The sequence below is a fragment of the Rhipicephalus sanguineus genome, chromosome 3 (genome assembly GCF_013339695.2).
Source record: "Rhipicephalus sanguineus isolate Rsan-2018 chromosome 3, BIME_Rsan_1.4, whole genome shotgun sequence".
Classification (NCBI taxonomy): domain Eukaryota; kingdom Metazoa; phylum Arthropoda; class Arachnida; order Ixodida; family Ixodidae; genus Rhipicephalus; species Rhipicephalus sanguineus.
In genome coordinates, this window is record NC_051178.1 from 216643386 (window position 1) to 216671288 (window position 27903).

At 48.9% G+C, this 27903-nt stretch overlaps 1 protein-coding gene and 1 long non-coding RNA gene across 17 annotated transcripts in view; one reads left to right on the top strand and one right to left on the bottom strand.

Annotated features, from left to right (window-relative positions):
* LOC119388286 (SH2 domain-containing adapter protein D) overlaps positions 1–27903 on the bottom strand; it is a 103751-nt gene that overhangs the window by 17123 nt on the left and 58725 nt on the right. The gene's annotated exons all lie outside the window — the stretch shown is intronic.
* Positions 25741–27725, top strand: LOC119388288 (uncharacterized). Its single transcript, XR_005182668.2, has 3 exons — positions 25741–25806; positions 25897–26021; positions 27602–27725. It is a non-coding gene; the product is annotated as an uncharacterized LOC119388288 (long non-coding RNA).

Here is a 27903-nt window from a genome sequence, read left to right on the forward strand (position 1 = left end):
CGTGCGCAGCAGAGTCATCCAAGTGATGTAAACATGCTGGAACATGTGAAGTAGGCACATGCGTCCAGAAACAAACAAACATAGTGGTCCAAAGAAACCTTCCCTGCGTTAATCAAGATGACAAGCTCAAATTTAGAAAACGCACTTCCTTTTCGCTAAAGGCAACAGACGGATGGCTTGTGCACCTCTCCCCTTCGCTGTTAATTTACATAGCTTCCATTACCTCCCTTATCTTTTCACGTTTATGCCAGAACATACTATCAGTTTCCCTCCTATCAGTTCACGTCCACAATCTCTCCAGTGCAATGGCAAGTGCAAACGCCCTGTAGCCTTCAATGAAGACCGATGTTCTCTTATAAACTCGTATTGACACATCTCCAAATGGCCAGTAAAATTGTTTCTCCTTTGAGATTATGAAAAAAGTTACTGGTTTTCAAGCAGCTGCGATTTCTTTATTCATCAAGTAATAAAGCAGTTGCATGGAAACCACTCCGCGGAGGCACCAAGAAACTATGCTGCCTCTATAACTACTCGAGAGCACCTTCATAAACAGCATTTATGCGAAAATCCTGCACTAGGTAAAATCTGCATTTAGCATAACGTCAGTGGGCTGAAGAATAACGAGCAATGTACAAATACACAGCGCAAGTATTCTACCATTAAGGCTGTGCACCATTAATCAACCGGTATTAAAACGACAATGCCTATGCAGGCTGTAATAGTATGCAGTTTCTGTTCTTGCTGCAAGTGTTTACACTAAACGCTTTTATTGCGCAAACGAGAACATGATTGAAGGAGTGGTGACACAAAAATTCGGACACAATTTGACTACTGAATTGAGTCTTGAAGTTCCTGGAAGTGCCGAATCGGATATAGAAGCAAAAAAAAATTACACCATCTCCCGCTAAAGGGGACCATGAGGCGATGTGAAGCCGGAGCACTTGTACGATCGCGTTCCGTTGGCGTTCGCTGGGCATGCTACCGACCTCGCGTCGTGGAACGCGAAGAGGAACACTACGCGCGTCGTGTCTTCCCTCTAGCCTGGCTGTTAATTCTCACAGGGCGTGCGGGGAACGTCGACAGGCGCACGAGAGAGGCAGCGTAGGAGAGGAGAGAGAGGGGGAGGGGACGCGCATGCGCTGGACCTCATCGCGGCGCTGCGCAGGAGAGAATTTCGGCATGTCGAGCCCGCATTTCAGAGGAGCCAACCGAGGCAGGCGCTGGACTGAACGCGCGCAGCGCTCTACCATTTGAAGGAGAGGAGACTAGAGGAGGAGAGTAGAGTATGCGCCGTGAGAGCAGAAGCGAGAACGCAGGAGAAGCGCAAGCAGGTGCTGGTAGACAAGTGGAGAGAGTAACGCGCAGCTGTTGGAGAGAGGGAAGGAGGAGAGTGGCGCATGCGTAGTGTGAGTGGGGACTACAACGCTGCGTGCGGATGACCACGCCGCGTTACATACTTCCAAGCAAGAGATACTTCGCATCTGAAAGTGATGATGTCATCGAGCGGGGCCTTTTTGTAAACAATGTACGTCACGAGTTCTGGCCGGGTTACCGGAGACGTGCACGAGAAAGAGAGAATAAAACGTTTATTTGATGTTCTTGAGAAGATCAGTGAGTGGGATCCTACTCCGGGATCCCATAGGCGCGGGCCGCTGTCCTCGCACGTTTCACGAGGGCCTTTTGGGTCTTCGGATCCGAGCTGGACAGAGCTGCCTCCCACCCTTTTATGTTTAGTTGTGTACTGGGTTGCATGGGTAGAGTGTACTTTTTCTATTCTAGTACACTCTAGCATGGGTGGGTTGTGTGGACATTCCCATACCATGTGGTACAGGGTGGCTGTTTTATTGTCTCAACACCTGCACTGTGGTGCGTGTGTGTCGGGATCTATCTTAGATAATATGTATGGGTTAGGGTAGGACAGTGTCTGCAGGCGACGCCACGCTACCTGCGATTCCTTACTGAAGTTTGGCCCCGAGGCCGGTAGTTTCCGTCTTTCGAATTGTAGAATTTTTGTATATGTGAGAAGCGGGTCCATACGCATAGCCGAGGGTGGGTGCGATATGCCGGGGTCAAAGGTCCGGAAGAGTAATTCTCGGGCCGAGGCGTGGGCGAGCTCATTTCCTCTAACTCCGCAGTGACCGGGGATCCATATCAGCTGTTTCCATCCTCCCTCTGAGCGTGGGGACGACAGCTGTGTTGGATTCGGTGTGCAATGGGGCCAATGTGGCCTTCGCAGAAATTTCGGTAGGCTGCTTGTGAGTCTGTCAGAACGAAGGTGGACCCGGGGGCGTGTTTGACAAGCGTATGCTACAGAACGCAGGAGAGAGAGGGGAGACCATGGGGAGACGCCCATGTCGTCTGCTCTGGCGTTCATTGGCTAGCGGTGGCGCGAACGCCATTTCCGCTTTGGTTGAAATTTTCCGCACGGTTGCTACAGCAGCGGCTGACGCCTCGCAGTTTATGGCGGGTGAGGAGCAACTGAGAGCCGCTGTTAGGGCAGCCACAGTGTTCTGTAGTAGCCACGCTACAGCTCTGTGTGGTGTTTTGTGAATACGCCGGTGATCAGGATTGCGGTTCGAGTTGTTTCCAAACTACTGAAGCCGTAAGTAAACAGTGCGTAGTTAGACGGCAGCTGCGCACTGTTAGGCAATTACATCCACTACGGACAGCTAGCGCCACCTATCGCGATGTTGTGGAACTAGTAGCGGCTTGTCACAGCGGCCGCAAGGAGGCGACAAGAGAGAACCGTCGAGAGTTCGAAGCGGGAAGCCGCGCTCACGAAGAATCAGTCATGTAATCTGTTTGAATCCTTATTAAACCTGTTGTTTTCCATTCAGTCAGTCGTGTCATCATGCGCCTCAACCCCTGACATGGCGACGAGGACTTAACAACGAACCTACGGACGACGTAGAACACAAGGCGAAGCGAAAACTTTTTGTTAAACATTGTCAGCCGTTAGGTTGGTGGCTGATAATCTCTGCTCTTGCCTCAGTATATAAAGCTTTAGCATCACGAAAGACTGCTTTTCATGCACTCTTCAGCTGTCATATAGTCTTAATCATGGTCCATCAGTGAGCTCTCACTTTATGTTCGACATAATTTCGTATCTGATGCTGTATCGTCACACCGTGTTTAGACTGTGTTCACAGCTGAGTACCATCACTCCAGTGGTGTAGCTGTGTGAAAAGAGCCACCCACATGTTATCCTCTGTGTCTCGTATGTTGTCAAAATTAGCTTTTTTTTCCCTGGCTCAGATAACAACTACCTCATTTCTCTCTGATTTTGCTTATGTTACCACGGTCACCTGCAAGTTATACAATCGCAGTATTACGTAGAATGATCGCTTCACAAAGTTAGCAAAACTACGGGAGATGTCACGAACGGTCACAGCAATGCCAAGTTGCAAGGCAGTTTATTTTAAAACATGAAATACACAGTGATTGAACAACATTGCACATTTTTGGACCCGTCTCGCTGCAGGTAAAAAGCTGATTTGGTGCTCCAATGAGCACTTAATCGTTAAAAATATCAGGTGCAATCGTTATGCATCGAACGCGCAGCCGTCGCTAGCCTCGAAACTGCTCAAAACATGAACGGCAACGTAGGGCCGTACCTGCAACAGGTAAATAAGCCGAACGGGCTAAAACTTGAAATGCTTTAAACACGCATGACGTACATGCTGCGGAGGTTACGGGAAAAAGCGAGCTTTGATATTAGCGAAGCTGTGTAACCCTATGCGGCATATACATAGAGGCAAACAAACGTGCGGCCTCGGCGTACGTCTCGCTCCAACGCGCAAGTCTTGGACGTCTACTACTCGTCGTTACGCGATGCGTGCGCAGCTGCCGTCTATCTACGCAGTCAGCCCGACACTGTTTACTTACGGCTTCAGTAGTTTGGAAACAACCCAAACGCAATCTGATCACCGGCGTATTCACAAAACACCACACAACAGCGGTTCTCAGTTGCGCGTCAACCACCAACGTCGGCATGCCCGCCGCCTGCCCGCCGCCTCGGCTGCTGGCAAAGCGGAAATGGCGTTCGCGGTACCGGCAGCCAATAAACGCCAGAGCAGACGACATGGGCGTCTCCCTCGATCTCCCCTCTCTCTCCTGCGTTCTGTAGCATACGGTTGTCAAACACGCGACCCGGGGTTTCGTAGGGCGAGGGCAATTCCTGCTTCTTCCATGCGAGTTGTGTCTGTGTCCTGGGCTGATATACACTCGATCTGTTTTCCTTGATGAATGACGCTTGCCGTGTATTTGCTGTTCACTGGTCCAGCTGCATCGACAAAGAAGGCAATCTCAGTGTCTGAGTATTTGTCGTGAGCCTTGGCCCGTGCCCGACGTCGATGTTCATGAAACTGTGGATGCATGTTGCGTGGTAGTCGTTTAATGATAAAGTACTGCCTCCATTCATGTGGGAGCTCTGAATGGGGGCTTCGATGCTAAGTTCTGATAGTGTTTTCCGTCCCGTTTTAGATACGGCCAGGCACACGACTTGGTTTGTGTGGTGTGCTTGGAATAGTTCGGATGCGGTATTGTAAAGCCCCATTTGAAGCAGACGTTCCGTGAGTGTCTACGGGGGAAGGTTCAGAGCCTTCTTGAGAGTAATACCCTTGTCACACGGGTAAGCTTAACCGCTGTTATACCCAACTGCAGTTAGCGGATTTAACCACAGTTACCGTAAACCAGACAGAGGCGCTGTCACACGTTTTCAGCGCTTCCAAGCGTTCTTTAGTTGATACATGGCTGCGTTCGTGCAACACCGCTATAACACCGCCTTGTATAGGGCTTCACGCTCGATTATCGACGCTTCGGCAGCGTGTTTTGATGCGCGTCTATCAAATAGTGTGAAGCACTGTTTAATGAACGAACGCAGCCGTGTATGAATCTCGTGAAATGCACACGAGATTTTTGCAGCACGGACAAACTTCCACCTCAAAGACGGTAGTTTATCTTCCCAAATGCGTTTCAACGCCTCTGTCGTCGCAACGGTCCAGTTGACACGCTTTTGGCTCGGTATTTCGCTGGGAGCCGAGCCGCTCGCGTCCGACATGGGGGCCGCCATGTTGTCAGTTTACGGCGCTAACAGGGGTTGCCTACCTCCGTTTACGAAAACGGTCGTTAGCGGATTAACTGCGGTTAGGGTTGTCGTGTGACAAGGTACAACAGCCGTTAGACGTAACGGCCGTCGTACTTAACTGCGGTTAGACTGCCCGTGTGACAAGGGTATTTGTGATGGTGTAATGTGGGCCCAGGATCCGAAATAATTCCACCGGCAGTCAGGTGATTTTGTACACACAACACAGACTTTAACACAACCGATAACTGACGATTTACACACAACACACTACATCATTCCTTATGTACATTCTAAACGTCCTACGCGCCTCGGCACACAAACTGTCCTACTCGCCGTTATGCCTGTTGCCGCTGCGGCGAGGTCGGTCGTCACCGGTACGCTGCCTTGACCGTGGCGAGGTGGTGGTGGTGGTGATGGTGGCACTGCAGGCCGGTAGATCACCAGGCCACTGCAGTGCAGGTTAACTGCCCGTCGCCAACATGAGCCGCGGCCACCTCGTGACACCACTCGGGCCCCAAGACCTCAGGCCAGGAACAGGCTAGGCTGCCGGCCTCCGTGTCAGCACCGGGCACAGAGCGGGAATCAGGCTCACCAGGTCCACATGGCTGCCGGACGCCTGGTTGAGTGACGCAGCCCGAAGCAGGAAGCCAGGCTCACCAGGTCCGCAAGGCTGCCGGACGCCTGGTTGCGCGATGTCGCGACCCGAACCGCCGACCAGCGGCTGCCGTTCCAACCGTGTCGCGCTCCAACTGCTCGATCCGCACGCCCCGCTCGCGCTTCCTTTTCCTCGTCGTCTCTTCCAAGGCGTAACGCAGAGCAGAACTGTTGTTCCCTCTTCGCCCCGTCACGGGCCACACAATCCACATCATCACACCACCCCCCACTTAAGATAGTTGCGAGCAACTATTCCACTCCACGTCAGGCGGTGAGTAGGCAAAAGTGCAGGCGCGTTTGTAAAGTGGGAACAAGTTCACACAAGTCCGAATGTTCGTGTTCCACACAGCACGTAATGAAAAAAAACACACATGACAAATACACAACTGGAGAAATATTCGAGCAATTCAATTGCGACTTAAGTAGTCTGCTCCTACATTGTCTGAGCTTTTTTTCTTCTTACTGGTTGCGGGTGGGTGCTTGAAGTTCCTCAAGTGCTGGGCATTCCTATTGAAACATGCTTTTCCATATCGGCACACTTGCTCGTCATCCCAATCCAGCTTCCCGTTGTCTTCATTGTCGCTCTCGTCTTCCAAAGGCTTGGTACGCTTTGCTCGCGGAAGCGCCGGAGAGTCGTTTGCTCGTTGTTTTCCATGATGGCTACTGCTTGCGATGTTTCTGCCATCGGCGCGGTCTTTGGGTTCTTTCTCGTCTCTGGCCTCATCATCTCCTAAGGAACGTTCGTAGAATGTGACCTTGGGGCGACTAAACTGATTCAGATGCTTTGCGTTTCTTCTGAAACACTTCACTCCATACTTGCATTCCTGTCGCTTTTCTGGCTGCCACCTCTGTCCTCCTACCGTTGCTGAATTGTTTGTGGTCTTGCTGCATGTCGCCGTCGTCGTCAATCTCGTAGCACTGCATAGCAGCCGTTGTGTCGTTGTGCTGCGCGTCGACGACTTGCTCTCGCCATCATCGTTCTTGTTCGCGAGTCCACCAGCACCCTTCTCCACGATGTCTTCTTTGGCCCCACGCTGCTTAGAGCACTTGCTAAAGTTGCTTGGAGAGCTTAGGTCTCTGTTCGTTCGCGTAACAGCTGAAACTATTGAAGACCTTTTTCCAGGTGAGGGCGCATGGCTTGCGGCATTGGCTTTGGTTGACCAGTCCGGATATTCCCAGTCAGGATCTGGCTCGTGCGGCTCCCTGGCTCCTGGGATGTTGCCTAGCACGAGGTCGTATATTGGGTTGCCCATGCATAGTGCAGTTACTTCTCCTATGAAGTACGGCGTATGAATCCAGATGCGCGCTTCGGCCAGTTTCTTGCAGCTGCCGTCCAACAGCACCATTTTCCTGGTATTTCCAGTTAGACATCGCCTGGGTACCAAATCACACCGTACGATCGTGGTGTTGCTGCCCGTGTCTCTCAGGACGTGTGCTACCTGTCCCAGTACTCGTCCTTGGACAACTGGCATGCAGTCAACTGCTGACCTTGGCGGCTTTTCCGTCCTGCGGCATTCAATTGCAGCGCAAGTCTTCCTCGTGGGCTCAGCGAGAGATCTGGAATATCGCGTTCCCTCACTCTCTACTATGACGCAGGACACCTGCTGTGCAGCATGGTTCTTGCAATCAGACGTTCTGTGTCCGAGGCGCCCGCATGACTTGCATTTCTCGGAATCTGCTAATGTTTCTCGACACTCAGATGCCTTGTGCCCTTTGCGGTTGCAAATGAAGCAAACAGATTGATGCTTGTTCTGTGACACGGCACCGGGTTTATTTGCATCCTTTGCATCGTCTGCAACTCTACCAATGTTAGTAACGCCCTGGGCTTCGAGAAAGCGGTCGGTGCACTCTGAAAGGGATGCAAGGGTTTTGCATTCTCTCTCTTTCAGGAAGATGGCCAGCTTTGGATTACAGCAACATAAGAATTGCTCAGCTATGACATGATCACGAAGACCCTCAAATGTCTTCGGCACGTCAGCCATCTCAATCCAGTTGTCAAAGTAGCTTGCGATCCTTGCTGCTAGCTGTTTCCCTGTTTCACCATCTTCCGGCCGGGCTTTCCGAAATTTGTCTTTATATCCCTGTGCCGTGAATCTGAAGCGCTGAAGAAGAGCTTTTTTGACTTTGTCGTAGTCGAGTGCCTCCTCAGCAGTCATACGACCAATGACAGTGAGTGCCTCGCCAGTTAAGCACATGCTTACGGCCATACCCCATTTATCTCTTGGCCAATCTTGCCCCATAGCCACGCGTTCAAACCTCTGCAAATACGCATGCAGGTCATCGCGACCCTCGTCAAATAGCGGTAGCAACTTCTGCGAATTCAGGCATGATGGGTTTGCCGACGGTGCGAGTGCTGTCGCCGCAGATGGCTCACTCTGCGCACCTACCTGAAGCCTGAGCTTAAGTTGGAGGATTTGCAGCTGCCTCTCGTCCGCTAGCCGTTGCCTCTCGTCCGCTAACCGTTGCCTCTCTGCTGCTTCTTTGGCCTCTTCTCTCTCAGCTGCGCGCTCATCTCTCTGCCTAACTTGCTCTCGCTCAATCCATTCGCGAAGTTCCGCCCAGACAAGCCTAACTGAGCTGCTACAGCCGCTAACTTATCAAGATCCATGTCTCTCGTCTTGTGCTGCGTGCACACACCTGACTGGCGATTTCCGCGTTCGAGATGTTACTGGCGGATCCTGGCAGGCTCGCCAAGTTTGTGATGGTGTAATGTGGGCCCAGGATCCGAAATAATTCCACCGGCAGTCAGGTGATTTTGTACACACAACACAGACTTTAACACAACCGATAACTGACGATTTACACACAACACACTACATCATTCCTTATGTACATTCTAAACGTCCTACGCGCCTCGGCACACAAACTGTCCTACTCGCCGTTATGCCTGTTGCCGCTGCGGCGAGGTCGGTCGTCACCGGTACGCTGCCTTGACCGTGGCGAGGTGGTGGTGGTGGTGATGGTGGCACTGCAGGCCGGTAGATCACCAGGCCACTGCAGTGCAGGTTAACTGCCCGTCGCCAACATGAGCCGCGGCCACCTCGTGACACCACTCGGGCCCCAAGACCTCAGGCCAGGAACAGGCTAGGCTGCCGGCCTCCGTGTCAGCACCGGGCACAGAGCGGGAATCAGGCTCACCAGGTCCACATGGCTGCCGGACGCCTGGTTGAGTGACGCAGCCCGAAGCAGGAAGCCAGGCTCACCAGGTCCGCAAGGCTGCCGGACGCCTGGTTGCGCGATGTCGCGACCCGAACCGCCGACCAGCGGCTGCCGTTCCAACCGTGTCGCGCTCCAACTGCTCGATCCGCACGCCCCGCTCGCGCTTCCTTTTCCTCGTCGTCTCTTCCAAGGCGTAACGCAGAGCAGAACTGTTGTTCCCTCTTCGCCCCGTCACGGGCCACACAATCCACATCATCACAGTATTACACGTATGACTGTCTATTTTATGCTCGTCTGCTTTAGGTTATGCGACTGACGAGCTATAGGTTATGCGACTGATGAGAAATGCCTGAATAAGTCGCATTATGTCGTGTTCTTTCATCCCTCATCGTCGGTTAGCCACCCGACTGATCATGCAAGAAATTAGAAGACAGGATGTTTTTAGTTTCTGTATAGCAAATGAGTTGTTGCCCCGATTATTGAAGTGGGCCCCGAGAATTTGAATGGTTTCAACCTCTTGAATTGCGGTTCCATTGAGTTGTACATTGAGGGGTGTATTGTCGGATGCCTTATTTCTGTATACGAGGATTTCGTATTTGGTGGGGGAGCCCTCCAGACCACATTTGCGCCCTATCTGTTCTACGACGGAGGCGGCCTGTTGGAAGGCTTCTTCTATCTGGCTTAGGTTGCCAGAGCGGCTCCAGATCGTGACGTCATCAGCATAGATGGCGTGGCGTACTTCCAAAATTTGATTTAGGGCCTCCGGGAGGCGCATGAGGGCGATATTGAAGAGGAGCGGGGAAAGGACAGCCCTTTGGGGCGTACCGAAATCACCCATGGTGATGGTTTGCGATTTAAGGTCCCCTGTGCGGATAGTGACCTGTCTGTCTGTAAGAAAGTCCCGCATATATGCACCTAATTTTGGACCGCACTTGAGTTCACGTAAGTTTTCCAAGATGGTGAAGTGCCGAACATTGTCAAAGGCACCCTTGAAATCAGTTGCAAGAATAGCCCTTACCGCTTGAGTGGTTCCGCTGGGTCGGTTGACAATCTCATGCTTCAGTTGTGGAAGGATGTCCTGCGCTGACAGATAGGGACGAAAGCCGTACATGGAGTCAGGCAGGAGGTTCTGTTGTTCTAGATATTCGCTTAGCCTGATTTGTATTGCCTTCTCCATCACCTTACCAGCGCATGATGTGAGGGATATGGGACGGAGGTTATCAATATTGAGCGCTTTGCCGGCTTTCGGAATGAAAGTGAGCTCGGCCAATTTCCACTCTATAGGAAGCGTTCCAGCGTCCCAGTACTGGTTCATTTTATCTACTAGCAATTGTGTTATGTCATCACTTAGGTTAGAGAGGAGCCCTATCAATACCTGGTCGGATCCCGGGGCTGTGCCTTTCCTCATGCTTTGTATCGCCGCTTTAACTTCGACGACCGTAAACGCTTTTGAAAGTTCCGGATTATCAGGACCGTCATACAGGGGTATAGGTGTGTGTGATCCCGCGCGGTGTTGACGTACTTCGACTGTAGGGCACGAAGTAAGTTCACATTGTCGCCAGAGAAGCCGTGTATAACCCTCTGAAGGCTTCTTCTGGTCGTGCCTCTGGTAGAATCTGGGTCAATGAGGCGGTGCAGGAGGTGCCAGGCAGATTTGGTGTGAAGAGATCCCGTAAGGGAGTCGCATTTCGGGAACCACTTTTCTTTAGTGAGTGCGATTGCGTATTTCTCTGCCTTAGCGGTGAGGGCGGCAATACGCGTCCTGAGTTGGCGATTGAGTCTTTGACGTTTCCAGCGTCTTGTGAGTTGGCGCCTGGCATCCCATAAATATACAAGAGATGGGTATCGATTGCTGGTGCTTCGGGTGTAGTTGCGATTATTTTGGTAACATCGTTCTTGAGTTGCTGAGGTGCCGGCCCATTCAGAGTATGATGCGGGAGTTTGATGAAAGGGAAAGCTGTCTTTCTTGCGGAAAGCAGCCCAATCTATTAGCTTGACTGTCTTTTGATGTTTCTTGTGTCTGCCATACGGTAAGGACGTGTGAGTGATAAAATGGTCACTCCCGAGGTTCTCCTGCGAGTTCCACCAGCGTGGCTGAGGAAGGTTCATACCCATCGTTAGGTCTGCACTCACAGATGTAGAGGGAGTACTGCGAGGGTAGAGCGACTGTGTTACTCTCGCCAGAGTTCTTTAACGCCGTGGGGGAGTAGTGGAGAGTTAGCCGCGGAACTTGCTCTTTCCTTGAAGGCAGAGTAAAAGAGACCGCGAACTCTCTGCTACTCAGATAGAGTTCCCAATCCACGGAACTCCCTCCCCGACGTAGCGTGAACAGGGTCGGGAACTCCCTCCTAAGCAGACGGAGTACAAACTAGCGCTAGCTTCTGGCCGACGCCGCACAGCGATATATAACTGTCTCTTAACCATAATCCTCCGAGCGTAGACGCCACAGATGTCACTTTATTGTGCAAGTTAATAGGATAGCGTTCAGTAATAACAAAAGAAAGTGTTTGTGATCGGAAACCTTTGGTTTCTGAAACGCCAACAGAGGCATGCTTCGAAGCCTCGAACATCGGCAAATTCTAACGCATCGCCAACTTAGTTTACGACAAAAACTAATTGCCACTGGAATAAGGTAGACACTAAAGCATTATTGCAATAAAAGAAGAGTCGTGAGAAAAAAAAAAAAAAAACGTCCGGCAGGAGGAATCGAAACTGCCACCATAAGATTCTCAAGCCGAGGTCTCTACCACTACGCCACGCCCCATCGCAGCACTCTTGCTGTAAAAAGACTAGTCAAGACAGAGTTCACCGCTCGACTTCATCTTTACGGGTCGCATACTGAAGATAGACGCGATCTTCCTTTTCAAATAAAATTGGCGTCTTCATAACACACAAAACAGCTGACGACCACGAATGACATTCAATAACCTGTATTTTCTCGCGCTATCGACGATACACCCGCACAGCGCCCGTGTCAATGTACTGATTTGCATCTGAATCGATAGGTGCAACTACATACATAACTGATCGCCAAACACCGAATTGAACGTGCAAGAAAGTATGCCATCATATTAGTTCAACAAGGCGTACTAATTGACAAGTCTGTGTCTGCGAAGTGCCGGCGAGTGCGCCCGGCGGCTTTCGGTGGCTGCCGGGGTGCGTTTGCTGAAAGCGGCGTCGTAACGATGCCCATCGCTTCTTGTACGAGCACCGTACGCAAGAAAAAATGGTTCATTCAGGTTAACCGATACTAAAGCTCTACTGTACACTCATTTTTACACGTCTGAATTGCGTATCCTTAAACCCAGAAGCGCCGACAGCATGTACACACGGACTCGGCAGGTGCGCTAGGACTACCTTCGCTGGGAGTCGTACGGGTCATATTGAGTGCGACCGATCTCGGCGCAAGTGGCTGACGAAGGTTGAAGAATGCGCATTTTATCGTCGAAAGCTTTGAATGCATTAAAATGCAACCGAGGTTGAGCGAAAGTGCGAGAATCGCCAGAGATGCGCTTGCATTGTGGTGATGTTGACCGTCGTTGATTTTCTGGCGTACGTGCCGCGCCTGCCGCGGCACCGCATGTCCGAGCGGACGCCAGATCGTAACGTCGTAAAGTATTCATCAGCCAGCCCTGGTAAAAGATCGCCGCAAGTGTATTTGTAAGCGCGTGACTACAACTCTCAGATTTGGGCATGAGCGGCTGTACGGCATTGAGCCGATATCATAGAGTCCCAGCTGATATTTGGAATTTACGAATGAAAACAGTGTTGAATATATGCTGTTTTATAGTAAAAGATCGATGTGCCAACAGTATCACAATAGATCATTAGATATTTACACGTGTTCCATGCATATTTGCTGTGTAAATACGCACAGCAGAGCTGTTGCCACTGGCACTGGAAGGGGGCCAGACAACATGGATATATATACCGGTTACCGGGTGTATGGTTGTGTGCAGCGCCAGTAGTGCATATGTTCAGTGTTGCTGTGTTGTGTATGAATGAGTGTGCGGATGTGAGTTCTGTGTATGTGTGAGGTAAGCTTGAGGCATTTCAGCCAGGTTCACTGTTACATTGTAGAAAACGTACGAAGGATTTCTTTTTTTTCCTTTTTTTTAAACGTTAGTCCTAGCAGCAAGAGTGATTCTACTCTTGGAGGGAGTTCATGCACTCTAGCCCAACCAGCATTGTAAAACTCTGCGAGGGAGTAGCGCAATTCCAGCCGAGAGTCTATGTACTCCATTTCAAAAGCGTGACTTTACTCTGGCGAGGGAGCTTGTTCACTCTGGTTCAGCCAGAGTACCAGAACTCTGTCGAGAGAGCATGCCTACTCTGTGCAGCAGAGAGTTCCCAGCACTCCTGAAAAGGGAGTGAAATATGGGACAAGCGTTTACTCTCGCAAAGAGAGTTGCTAGCACTCTCTTGCCGCTGTGAGTGTGGATAACACTGTTACCCGTGCGACTGGGGTAGGCTGGTTTGGTGAGGAGAGTGATACCCTTAAGAGCCATGAGATCATACAATTTTCTCCAGGGGCGTAGCCAGAAATTTTTTTCGGGGGGGGGGGGGGGGGGTGGGTATCCATACTTTGTGTATGTTCGTGCGTGCGTTTGTATGTGTGCGTGTATATATACGCAAGCAAAACTGAAAATTTTCGGGGGGGGGGGGTGAACCTCCCAACCCCCCTCCTTGGCTACGCCCCTGATTTTCTCCCTTTGATGTCTTCCTGCGGATCACCCCAGGAGGGGTGTCGGGCGTTAAAGTCCCCTACTATAAGCAGGAGTGCATTTAGAGCTTATTTCCTGGCTTTGCGGAAGACTTCGATGAAGGTTTGCTTATGCGACTTGGGTCGACTGTATATGTTGAGCACGCATACGGGCGGCTGGGAGCGCTTGATAGGCAGAAGTCGTATGAAGACGTATTCAAGCTTTTCATTGCGGGGGTCGAGATCTACCGTGACCGCAGTGCAGGTGTTGTGTACTAAAGTGCAGACCAATGTGTTGTGTTTGTTGGCATGTGTTGTGTACGATTAAAATCTGATATCAGGGACTATGGTATCCTGCAGTACTGTGATGCAGGGTTTGTGATCGAGCGTACCTATGTATTGTTATAGCGATGCCGCCTTACGGCGAAAGCTTCTGCAGTTCCACTGTATTATGTTTAGGCTTTGAGGGAGTTGCGCCATCATAGGTTCGAAGAGGATGTCTCTTCCAAGTCCCCGGTTTTATTGGCGGCGAGGAGTTACGGAGTCGCCCTCTATCGGACGCGCCTCGGTTGCATGCTAGGTAGGATACCGCCGGCGCGCTCCCCATAGGTTTTGTTGTCGGCGCTCAACAAAAACACCTCGCGCAAGCCCTCCAGGGCATTTCTATAAGTACTTTTGAAAGGAACTGTATTCTGTACTGTCAAAATAATCATTTTCGAGAAACTGAAAGCACAAGATAGTCTACAGTCGCTGTCTCTTCGCAGAAAACCGAGCACCCGCTTCACGCGGTCACCGCGTTGGAGACCCCTGAACTGGCTTCTTGCGTGAAAGAGTCACTCGCTGAGTGCAAACTATGTGAAATATCTCGTTAGAGTAGACTGCCTGTATAACCAAACGGAGCAGAACAGAAAGAAGCCTAAGCCAGCGATCACACGGGTTCACGACGACTGACTGTGCCTCTGCATGTATGAGCGTCTGCATGTACAGGTGCGATCAAAAGTGTGCAGACCACGGGATCGCGTGGCAGAATGCATTGACGCGCCAGCTAGCGACGAGACACGACGAGACACCTGCTGCAAGGGCGCATGCGCGTCCCGTCTTATCACTTGTCTTCTCATGTCGCTCTGTTGGACGCGGTTACGGCGCTCGTACCCAAAACGACAACTGGGTGTCGCTTTCTTTGCTCCATCGAATCTGTGTCATTCTTTTACGTAGCGGCTGCGACGGGGCCGGTTCAACACCGGCTCGCGTTGTTATTGACACCGGTTGATGAGGATACGTAAGCATAGCGAGCATCGCACAACCTGACGAAGCCAAACGCACAAAATTAAATTTTCTCAGGCCAGCTTGCCTTTGTCGGGCTGATCCAAGTTGCACCTAAATGAGCTTAGTTAAGTCAAAGTTAATGTAGCCGAAATTAATCAAATGTAGTCGAGCACTTTATGACCTAAAAAGTGAGGTGTAAATAGGTTTAGTTAAGCCCAGTCCAGCTTGGTGTTTTCATGTTAAGCGAAGTTAAGCTTAGATGAGACCAGATGAGTCGAAATAAGTATAGCCAAATCTAATTAGGCAAAGTTGATCATGCTCATCCTTAACCTAGCCGTGCAAAATTAGCCTATACAAGGCAAACCTTATCGTGGCCAATTAATCTAGGTCGACTTCCCCATGAGCCCACAGAAGTCAAGGCCAGGAAGATACTAATTAATCTTTACCGACTCCATACTAATTAGGATAATTTACGTCTAATTAGTGCTAATTATTGTGAACACTAATTATGACTAAATATTAGTCTGAAATGCAGCTAGAGTATCCTCTATACTGGAATTTCACGTGGCATAATTAAGCTAAATATGCATAACTAATCTAATTAGGCAAACACCAAGGTAATTATAAAAACTCTGATTAAGCTTGGTTGGTCATAGCATGATCAAACCAATTGGATTATGATTAGCTTTAATTAGGCAACATCTTATTAAAACACAAATAATTAACGTAATTGAAATCGAATTCTGATGAGCTCAGAGAATCCAAGCTCAGCAAGATGCTGATTACTCCTGACCGAGTCGAGTCTCATTTACCTAAATATAAATTTAATTAGCCTTAACATTATTTATAAATATTACTGAATGATGTGTGTGACATCAAAGCCCACCCGAAGTACTCGAGTTTGATGTCGCAGAATTATGCAAATTACGCCTAGTTACGCCTAATTGATAAACACCTTTACTCTCAAAAGCGTCCTATGCAGCAACAGATGTCTATATTAGGCGGATCGAGCCGTGATTTGCATAGTTCTGCGACATCAAACTCGAGTACTTCGGGTGGGCTTTGATGTCACGCACATTATTCAGTAATATTCAGTAATTACCTTGGTGTTTGCCTAATTAGATTAGTTATGCATATTTAGCTTAATTATGCCACGTGAAATTCCAGTATAGAGGATACTCTAGCTGCATTTCAGACTAATATTTAGTCATAATTAGTGTTCACAATAATTAGCACTAATTAGACGTAAATTATCCTAATTAGTATGGAGTCGGTAAAGAGTAATTAGTATCTTCCTGGCCTTGACTTCTGTGGGCTCATGGGGAAGTCGACCTAGATTAATTGGCCACGATAAGGTTTGCCTTGTATAGGCTAATTTTGCACGGCTAGGTTAAGGATGAGCATGATCAACTTTGCCTAATTAGATTTGGCTATACTTATTTCGACTCATCTGGTCTCATCTAAGCTTAACTTCGCTTAACATGAAAACACCAAGCTGGACTGGGCTTAACTAAACCTACTTACACCTCACTTTTTAGGTCATAAAGTGCTCGACTACATTTGATTAATTTCGGCTACATTAACTTTGACTTAACTAAGCTCATTTAGGTGCAACTTGGATCAGCCCGACAAAGGCAAGCTGGCCTGAGAAAATTTAATTTTGTGCGTTTGGCTTCGTCAGGTTGTGCGATGCTCGCTATGCTTACGTATCCTCATCAACCGGTGTCAATAACAACGCGAGCCGGTGTTGAACCGGCCCCGTCGCAGCCGCTACGTAAAAGAATGACACAGATTCGATGGAGCAAAGAAAGCGACACCCAGTTGTCGTTTTGGGTACGAGCGCCGTAACCGCGTCCAACAGAGCGACATGAGAAGACAAGTGATAAGACGGGACGCGCATGCGCCCTTGCAGCAGGTGTCTCGTCGTGTCTCGTCGCTAGCTGGCGCGTCAATGCATTCTGCCACGCGATCCCGTGGTCTGCACACTTTTGATCGCACCTGTACGTTCGTACTGATGGTTTCGCTTTTGCTACGAGCACGTTTTGGCACAACGCTGTGAACTTTAGGCAGCAAAATATGAGAATTTGTGAGTACACAAACAACTACTGTTGCGCGGACGCTATCAGGGCAGTTCAAAAACAATTTCGTTACAACTACGGCTTCGGTGCGCATCGCAACTTTGTGATGTGCCGTCCCCACGCTTCACTGTTTTTTGTTTTTTTTTTCAGTCTAAATTCGTGTGCGTTTCAATGTCATTTGTCAAGTTGTCTCGCACTGCGTATTGATCGGTCTTCTCAGCGGGCAAATGCCGCTGCTTCTGTTTCTTTATTCAGTGCATTCGTTTCGTTTCGTGCTCACGTAAAACGTGAGCAAATGCGACGCCTTTTTGAATGCTCAGGGGTGAGACGGCTGAAATCGATTTGGGGGCAATTTTGGGAGCAGCAAAATTTCAATTTAGGAGCAGGAGAACCTTGTTTGGGAGCAGTTTAGCGGCATTTATTATGTCATTTTTGGTGCCTGAAAAAACAAATTTGTAGCAACTTGGAGGAACAAGCACATATTTTAAACGGCTTAGAATACACATAACATTCAAACAGCCTTTGGAGAAAGCTTTTTTTAACGGGTTATCGCCAGGTATGAACTACACTACCTTACAAACCACGCAATTTATATAACCCGGGTAACAACATATGAAATAAAGTTTTTCCAACTAGGTTCACCTTACATTTGAAAATAAGAAAAGAAAAAAAAACATCACACTTCTCAAATAATAAAAAAAACTGATTGCACAAGAATTGTAGTCACACAGCAGTAGGTCTTTGCTTTCGATAAGCAATACCATTTAGCAGATTACTGCTTTCACTTTTTGTTGGTCTGCTTATTTAGCTTTTCAAGCTTTTCCAGAGCTTCCTGTAGGTCAGTGTTCCCCTTCGTGGAGGGGGGGGGGGGAGGGGGAGGAGCGCAAAGTCTGCCGCATACCGCCCATACTTTGACTTAATCGGGATTGGGGGCGCTGCGACGAACCCCCCCCCCCCCCCCCCCCCCCCCCGAAGGGAAACCCTGCGCACGCCTATGAGCGTAATAGTTTCGAAACGCTCCTTGATGTCGCCACCATGTGCTATAGGACGGTCGTACGAAAGAGCCCGAATCAGCGCTGCGGCTAACGAACAAAAAAAAAAGGCTTTGTAGTGCGCACTTGAGGCACTATTTACAGCGGCACTGCATTTATTTCCTCCTTGGCGGCGTCGGCGCAAGCCAGGAGATGCAAATTTGAACTTGGTGGTTAGTGCCTATATACTATCGTTTAATGCGTAGTTATGCCGCGTTCACGGCAGGTATGTTTTAACGAGATTAACGCATGAAGCCGGAAATATTCGCTCTATCCACCCGAAAAATACTCACCTTTGCTCATTGCGGGAGAACACACGCAGCAGCGTCGACATCGAAACCGTAGCTAGCAGAGGAACAAGCTATGCACAATAAAGAGACAGAGTGAACAACCCCGCTTCGCACTACGTATGCCACTCGATAGTTTTCGTTACGCGACAGTTGACAGTAGCGCCAGAACACTCGGCCTACCGAGAAGCAGCAAGCTAGAGGAGCAGCAGCGCATTTTGGGGGGGGGGGGGGGGTCACACATATTTACAACCGTTCAGAGGCGATTATCCCAGCACTATGGAAGCCTCCATTACAAAGGCGCGTAGAAGGACACGCGTTAACGTGTTCTGCGAACGTATCCCTGGCGCTGCTTCTAAAGTTACACTGTAAGCAAAAGTTAGCCGAGATTGGGGTTTTTGCGGCTCATTACCTCTGAAAACTCCCTCGCTTCTAAAATTACTACCTCACGTTGGAGTAAAAGTGGCACATGACATAGTTTTACCACCACCTCTGAGGAACGTAGTAAAAGGATGTCATAATCCAATTTTACTACTTGGGGAGTATTCTGTCACGTGATTTTTAACCCCCCGTTTGAGAGTTTATTACCATGTGACCTCAAGGTCCTCCCGCTCGCCCCGCTTCGGCGGCTTTTGTCCGACGATGAGTGCCCCTTCGAGTTTTTTTTTTTTTTTCAAAGCTGCGCATTGTCGCGCCTCAGGCACTTCAGCTGCAGAAGCACAACGAGCGAGAAAAGCAGCCTGTGAACGAAAGGACTTGCTCGAAGAAAAAAGCCTGCTGGAAAGCCGTACTGCAGATATCGGCCCTGGAGACAGGCGAGTTGTTGTTGTTGAGTGGTTCTTCGGAAAAGACGCTTTCTGCCTCCCAGATGGGGGCACGGCTCAGCGCCTGTGGGACGAGTGTAAAGGCCGAACCATATACAGCGTTTTTGCCAGCGTTTTCTGACGTTGCGTCCCTCGGCGTCGTCGCGTCAACGCCGTCAGAGAGGGCGGCAAACCATATGAAGAGCGTTAACTCAGCGTCGCACAGGGTGACCAGAGGGAATGAACCTGACACTTCGTAAAGCAGTGTACAGTTTCTGTCAATGGACCAACAAGATATACTCCTGATTATAGCTTTTATGTCTCATTTGCAGTTCTGTGGTGCAAAAAAAAAGAAAAACGAGTCACAGTGCCACCGAAAAGTCTTTTTTTTTTTTTATTTGACTTGTAGCGCCAGCTATTGGCATTAAGAAGAACCACGAACTTGTAATATATGGCCTCTGAGCTTGAAGCTGCCGTACATCTTTGAGGCCACGTATTCGGCCAATACACTCATTCCTGCTAAGCCTACCGATGAACTTGAGTACGGCTCTCGGAAAGAGTTCAAAGATATCACGAGCACTTTGCTGTCGAAGCTTCTAGGGAACAAGCTAAGTCAAATACAAGAATCAGTTGAGAACTTAAGGGCCACACAGTGCACGGCGACGACTTATTAGATCCGAGGCAGGCGGCAGCCATTTTGGCAGCATCGACGACGCCGTTACGTAGCGGAAGTCGCTGCCAGCCGCACGCTGATTGGTCCTGCGTCCATCGAACTGCTTCCGGCGTCGACGCTGCCGCCCGTGATGTCTGGACCGTCCAGAGGTGGACGTTTCGGCCACCGTCACCGGTAGCGTCGACGTCGAAGGACGCCGGCGTACGAAACGCCGGGAAAACGCCGGCAAAAACGCTCTATATGGTTCGGCCTTAAGAAGCTTGCGCTGTATATGTCTGGTGGCGGTGATGGCAAGCGGCTGCGCAAAGCGGGCTGATCTGAGGTGCTTCTTCTATCATCGAGCGGCCGTGCGCTTACGAGCGCAAGGCTCCGAGCCTGGACGCCGTGGATACCTCGCTTCCGTGCCGAATCGCGAAGAGGTACGAAGAACACTCCCAGCGCAAACAAAATCAGGCTGGTGTGATCGTCCGTGGTTGCTTCCTGGAGAGTGACCGGCTACAACTATAAGAAAAAGGCTTCACTACGTCGTCGGCACCGAGCCGGCCAGCGGCCGGTGTGAGTGCCTCGCCGGAGCAGGTGAAACAAGCGTCGCATAGATTGTGTACAGTCCTGTGTACAACTGTGTATAGTCCAAACTGTGTATTTCACTCCATGCGGCCGCCGCTGTGAAACATCTAGCGCGAAGGCGAGCCCCGATCGAGGCAGACGGAACCAACGTGCGGCCGACGGTGCACTGCGAGTACAAGCACGGTGAAAACCGGGCCTGCGAGCGGTCTCGTTCGTTGTAAGTGCATCGCTCCGTAAGACTCCTCGAATAGCGGACGCCTATTTTTAATTTGTCTCTAAAATAACGACGACGAAAATTGCAGAGGAGATCGCCAGCTGTCGTTTATCGCATAGCCGTGCTCCTCGAAAAGGCCCAGCGAGGCCGTCGTTAGAACCTGGTACAGGCACGGCGCCGCTCTACTTCGCCGGCGTTCCTGGATATGTGCTGCTACTGTGTTTGTGTAGCGCTGCGCAATGAAAAAATTGTCGAGTGGCCGTGGTTTGTGTGTGCTTAGGTATATTTTGCGGGTTTGTGCATCAGCACTGCTAACGGGAGTGCGGCCAACACGGAGTGCCAGCGAATAATTGGATAATCAAAAAGGTGAGATAAGGCGGGTTTATACTAAAAAGGTCGGTGTGTCTCATGTCGACTTGCCGCCAAACTTAAAAGTTTACGCGTGCGCTGTGAATCTTTATTGTTCAAGCAAGCAAAACATAAGTCTCCTACCTGCACTACATGGCGGGTCAAGATGCGGTGCATATATATACCGGGTGGCCGGCGTACGGTTGTATACAGCGGAGCAGTCGGTTAAAGTGGTGTTTTATTCTGCATTGGTTGTGTGTGTGTGTGTATGTATATGTGTTTGTGTATGTGTTTATCTCTATATATGTCATGGATACTGTGTTTTCTACGTTGATTAAATTCGAATTTCGATGGATCATCGTGCAATCGCGCTCTTTTTTTTTTTTTAACCATCAGAAATAGCCACGAAAACTGAGTTAGGGGAGTAAATAAATACTATACTACATCAGCCACAAGAAACTGTCGACCGAGAAATAACTCTCAGAAATCACCGGGAAAACATTGTAAAGGCAGTAAAAAATTACTCTTACTATACTCGCTGAAAACCTCAGCGGGGGTAAAAAATTACTACCGTTGCTACGTTCAAAAACTCGGTTATCGTGAGAGTAAATTTTTACCGCGACTGGTACGTGTAAAAAAAAAAACCAGAAAAGGTTGTGCGCTAGAGGACAAGCAGTTTACTCCCGTTTCTGGTTATTTTTGTTTAGTGTGTACGTTTTCCCACGCTGAAACTGACACGGGCTTGAAAATTCTTGCTTGTGAGGCCGTTTCGGCGCAGTACGGCGCAATTTTTGCAAGTTTTATGCTTTTAGAGCGGCTCGGCGCAGGAAAACGGAATCGTATCAAAAATTCGCAATATGCGCAGCTGTCTCACCCCTGAATGCTCCTTAATTATCGTTCCCTTTGCATTCCAGTGAACTTGCTCTCTGTCATCAACATATTCATAGACCAAAGCTTCGCCACTTTGAGACTGCTGGTGGAAGGAGAAGCAGTCTACGAGACCGAGCATGTAAAGGGGTATTCAGACGAGGGAGAAATGCTCGGGGGAGACGGGGGGATTGCGGATCACGTGACCGCGACGTCACGGATTAGCGAGTGGGCGTGACCCCCCCGCGCCTCCTCGGGGGAGACGGGGACCTTTTCCCCGAAAGGACAAACAATCCCCCGGCGGTGGGGGATATAGTGAAATTTCGGGCTCTTGTTTGGCCACATTGTTGCACTTGCTCCTGCAGAGAGCGGCAGCGGGTGTACAGTCTGAAGCTGCATGGTCGTCTGCAGCTCGTCGTCAGCAGCTCGTCAAACGGGTGTTGCAAGGCACCAGAGTAGTCTAGTAACACTGGTCTCCCCCTCCGTTCGCCTCGTCCGTGTGAGTGGGGGGCATTTATGGAGACTTCTCCTCGCGAGCTGACGTCACTAGGCTCCGCCTTTATCCCCCGAGCATTTCTCACCCGTCTGAATACCCCTTAAAGGGACCCTGCACCCATATTTTACCCTCCAATTTTTACATCGGAACGCGTTCCTTATATCGTCCTGAGATGAATGCAAAAAGAATTTTGGAGATAGACGCACGGAAACGGAAGTTATTGAACTTACAAATTCAAAATAAAAGCAGACGACAGAAATTGGCGTACCCTTTCGTATTTCACTCGCCCAGTGACGTGTCATTGGAGTTTTGTCTGCTTCCAATCAAAACGCGACTTACATTTTGCTATACCGGAACCCCGCAGTACATGGTGGCCTTCTAGTCGCAACCGGGCGCCGCTCCTTTTGACGGCTTCTGTGCCGCACAAGTTAGCAGGTGACTGTATCAATGTATGCTGACATGAGAGGGAAGAACGGTAGGCCGGTAGGACGTTCGAACGTTTCAGAAACGATGAGCTCCTCCGACTGGACGGACCTTGAACGTGAACTCCTACCGCGCACTTATATCGAACCATGAGGAACGTGCACACAATCAAGTTTACTCAACACAATGCTGGCAGGTGACAAATACCAAAGACGACACCAGCAGTTGATGGTAGGTACGCAAACACACCTAGACACCTCGAGCACATGGAAAATCTGTGTAAGGCAGAAATGCAAAGCACAGTGTATTGATGAAGGCTGCGCCTTGAGTAGGCCGTTCAGCAGCGCCATCTGTGTCGCAGTTTCTGATAAGTTAAAATCGATGCACACATTGGTGTCCTTTTCGCAGCTGTAACGAGCATTAAACACATTAAAATGAGTAAATTCCACATACTGAGTGTGTCGCAAGCGTGTTCTATATATTATTTATTTCCCACCAATCAAAACGAACAACATAAGTCACGCACGCTACCCCACTTCCTGTAACAGAAATTGTCGTTGTACGACGCTGCAATCGGCGCGGAAACCCATTTCGGAAGCAAATTAAAATATCAAACGCTTCGTTCTCGCCGCTTTCATTGGTGCTACAGCAGTCATCAAGACCCATAGAAAGCAAACGGCCGATAAAAACAACGTGCGTAATTGACGGTGCAGGGCCCCTTTAAAGTGGCATGCAACGCCAAGGAAAAGAAAGAAAATACAGTAACGTTCGCCGGACTTGTTTTGCAAACGTCGGCTGTGAACTAGGACCCACATGAGCTTGAAATAGCGGTGAATAAAATAGAAGTTATTGCAGCAACCAGCAGCCGCCAAACAGGATAGTAATTATTTGGCGAGTACCCCAGCAATTTTGGCAGCACTGTCGTGTCTAACGCCAACAGAGTGGAATATCTTTCCCACGAAAATAAATGAGGGTCCAAGAAAATACAGGGGGTTGGAGAGGCCCAACGTGGGTTTGAGAGTGGCACAAATAAATTTGGGCTTCTTAAAAAAGCACAGTGTTTGCGTCAGGGGAACGCAAGCTGGACTTAAAAAAATGTTATTGCCAACATAAACGCAGCACACAGCCGCAGCATTTAATTGACTCGTTATGTACGTCCACCAGCAAACGTCGCGTAGCTTATGAAGGCGAAAGCCTTAGATGCCTCTTCAAACGGGAAGATTGACCGTCGGCGGCGTCAAGACGTGTGATGCAAAAAATAATCGTCACGTGATGACGTCACCATATGACGTCACAGATATCCTAAACTTGCAACTTCATTATGACATCACCATGATGTGACATAACGTGATGTCACATGATGACGTATTCACACATGGCCCTTTGCATTGCCTCCGTGATCGGTGGGCCGATCACGGAGGCAATGCAAAACGTCGTGTAGCTTATGAAGGTGAAAGCTCTAGATGCCTCATCAATCGGGGAGATTGCCCGTCGGCGTCCCGCGTCGGCGGCGTCAACACGAGTGATGCAAAAAATAATCGTCACGTGATGGCGTGACCATATGACGTCATAATGAAGTCACATGTCACCAAAACATGTAGTCATTATGACGTCACATAACGTGACGTCACATAATGACGTATTCACACGTCATGGTCGCTTTGCATTGCCTCCGTGATCGGTCACGGAGGCCGTGCAAAACGTCGTTAGGTGCATAACGCTTTTGGAGGGGTGCGCGGGAGGATCAATACATAGATTGACAAGGAGATGGCTTTCGCCTTCTAGTCATCTTTGGCGAATGCATAAGGGACCCTGTGAGTTGTTTAATTCAACGTATTTAAACAATGACTTGCGCATCTGTAGCCGATGTTGTGGACGCTGAGCACGGGGCCGACGACCAACCCAGTAAACCACGAATGTCCATGGTACGTAGCGGTATAATCCAAACATCTAGGACGAAAGAAGATGTCTTATTTGCGTCTGAAAGATGTCCAATTTTCGCTTTGCGCAATGTGGACGTCTAAAAGATATACAAAGGCTTATTGTAACGGACGTACAATGCACATGTACGCTGTGTGAACGATGGACGCATTTTGGACGTAAGTGACAGACGGTGCACATTTGTGCTTATTTTTCACAAAACACCGACCTTCAAGGGATTAGAAATAATCAACGAATGTTTCAACGACACTAAATCGGCGCATCCACTGAAGTCTGGCATTGATTCCTCGCGTTAGCTCGCAGAAACGGATGCAACAAAAGAGAAAGAAAAAGAACGGAATAAATTGGGCGTTTGCCTGATGAAAACACCGCTGTCGTCTGCTCCTCAACGCTGCCAAAGGCGCGCGCTGCGTGTTCCCCCACCTCTAAGCGGCTCGCGGTTTTTTTTTTCCCGTCCCTTTTTGGTTTTCCTTTCTGCGTGGCCTCCGACATTAACCGGCGGTGCACGCGCCTGCCAATCTCGGAGGCCATGCTCCCTGCACCGTGGTTGCGGCTCTGCGCCGCAAGGCGCCGTGTCTGTCGGTACGGTATGAGTTGTGCACACTGTACCATCGGTGCATTTTATTTGTGTTATTTTTGTGATGTTATCTGGCCATCCACGGACGCCCGTTCTAACGGGAGAGTGATATTTGTTGATCCCGGCCCACATCTTGAAGCCTACATTTTAAGTCTCAAAGGCTATGCTTACTTCCGTTTGCAACGCAAAATACGTCATGGCCGCCATGATTTGTACAAAAAAATCATTACGTTTGTAAAAACTTAGTACAGTTACTTCTAAATTACAATGAGCGGCAATATAAAGCATGAATTTGTACATAATCTTTCCCTAAGTTGTGACCATGGTTGTGACACGCGTCGACGTCGTCCCCATCACCGCCATCGCCATCACGTTTCCTTTCGCACATGTACGCACATTGCGTACATGTTTGTTTGGACCAGTCGTGGTTGGGTCTTGAGGTTTGGTCCTGCCAGGGCCAACGCTGCCAGCAGCGACGTTTGTCCGCCGCTTTTTATCTGACGTATGTGCACTTACGTTGACCGCTGTTGGGTGTTGTGTGGTGGATGTTCTCTGGCTGTGTCCAGTGCAACAAGAACAGTAGAAGAGTTTCTGAACTCCGGTCGCCTCGGCAGTGGGCCATTGGCCAGCAAAGGTACGTACTACTTACGCTCTCTTATGCTTTCCTTTAGTGAATAAGGCCGTTGTGTAATGCGTGAATGGAGGTTTTTGTTTCTTTTCGCAGTTGCGTGTTCCTAAACCCATAGTTCATACCGTGTCGTCTGGCATGGACGTAGACCACTGTTGGGTACTGTGTCGCGTACAGCAAGAACCCTGTCCGCCCCGGCAGTGGGCCATTGGCCAGCAAAGGTACGTTCTCTTATGGTTTCCTTTAGTGAATAAGGCCGTTGTGTAATGCGTGAATAAAGGTTTTTGTTTATTTTCGCAGTCGCGTTTTCCCAAACGCACAGTTCTGTATCGCCGTGCATGCCTCGGTGATATCGACATCATTACTTCTGCTTCGTTTCCTTGATGTAATGGTTTGTAGCTGCCAGAGTAGCCATGATAAGCTTAGTTTAGCCTGTCCTTTTGTAGTACTGTGCATTTGTTAGCGTTGTTTTTCGTTGTATGCCGCAGCTGTAGTTCTGTTTTTATTTGTTTAGCTGTGTGCGCTTGCTTGTTCTCTCTTTCCCTAGCATGCCAAAGCTTAGTTGGAATAAGCGCCATGCTCAAATCAGCCAATGGCGGAACTGTGCACATACACGCTATGATTTGTGGACTAACACATCATTTGTCGAGAGAAGAGGGAGCAATGTTTAGGTGACTGAGAATTTATTGTACAATCCAGGGCTCGTGCTGCGATATAATATTTGGCTTGTGTGTTCTCGGGAGCCTCGACTACCTATTGGCAGCGCTTTCTGACCGTGCTCAAAAAGTGTTGCGGGTCCCCTGTAAGGTAGCGATACCGGCTAGGTGAACTGATTAGCTCCTATATTGAAAATTAGAAAATGGGAAAAGTACAGTTTGCCTTCATAGAATGGGGAAATTCTCTTGCAGTTCATTGCAGTCAGTGATCCAGTTCCTTAATTCGCTCCTGAATACTGCTTGATCGCATGCTTATTCAAAGGCTGTTACCTAAACAATCTACACGGACCTCATCGAGGTTGTGTGAAAGCTAGTATTTGGAAATATATATATATATATATATATATATATATATATATATATATAGTCTCGCAGAGAAAACGAGCCCTAAAAGTAATCGTCTGTCCTATATATATATATATAATACAGCGTTTGTAGCCGTATTTAGTGCATAACACACCTTTCCTTTCATGTTAGCAGTTTTAATAAAAGCAGCGCTTCATTGTTTGCACCTGATTGGGAACTAATGCATCACACACAATGCTTAGTCGTGTCCAGTATGAATGTTCTCAAGCTTTCAAGAAATGTTCTCCGTCACCATTTAATGATGATGACACCATACTTGACACCCTTGATGGAAGGCCGTTTGTAGCAGGTTTCAGCTTTGTACTTGACTCTTCACTGCAGTTAATGCCCTGACTCATTTTATCCTGGAGAAAAGACATATTACATTGGATAATAATTAACTTTCACCTCCTCCAGTTAATTACTTAGGTGTCATGTTTTTCTAAAGAATTTAATCTACTTTTCTTGAAGCAGTGCGCCTTCATGTCACATTTTTTGGGGGAAAGACCGACAGTCTCTGCGTATCTTAATACTTTTTCAATTTACGATAGTTTTGGGTGCCCTCTCAAAGTCATAGAATTGGGGCTCCATTGATGTGTTTTGCAAGATAGCCATTTTAAGGCATAAAATAGAAAGAGCAATGCGACAAGTTTCTCTGGTTCAAGCAGTTTCATGAACTCTCGATTCCTTTACTGTACCGGCTTTATTTTTTTTTTACCTTCCTTTCTACTTGAATCCAGGCACACAGCGATCGGACTGAGCATATCAAGTAGCCCCTCCTGTGACCCACAAGACCACACTCATTCGGCCGAGGAGCCTGTCTGGACTTACGTTGAGAGTCCTGGCAGACAGTTTGTTTTTTCTGGACTTATGTTGGGACTCCTGGTGGACAGTTTCGGTTTTAGTCTTCAGCTGGTGCACAGTTCACTTTTATCACACCGCCTCATTTCTTTTGAGTGTATCTGCGTTCTCTAGACATTTAGCCTGTGTTCTTACACGTTGAGAGTACTCTTATGGTTTACAGCATTGCTTTGCTCATATA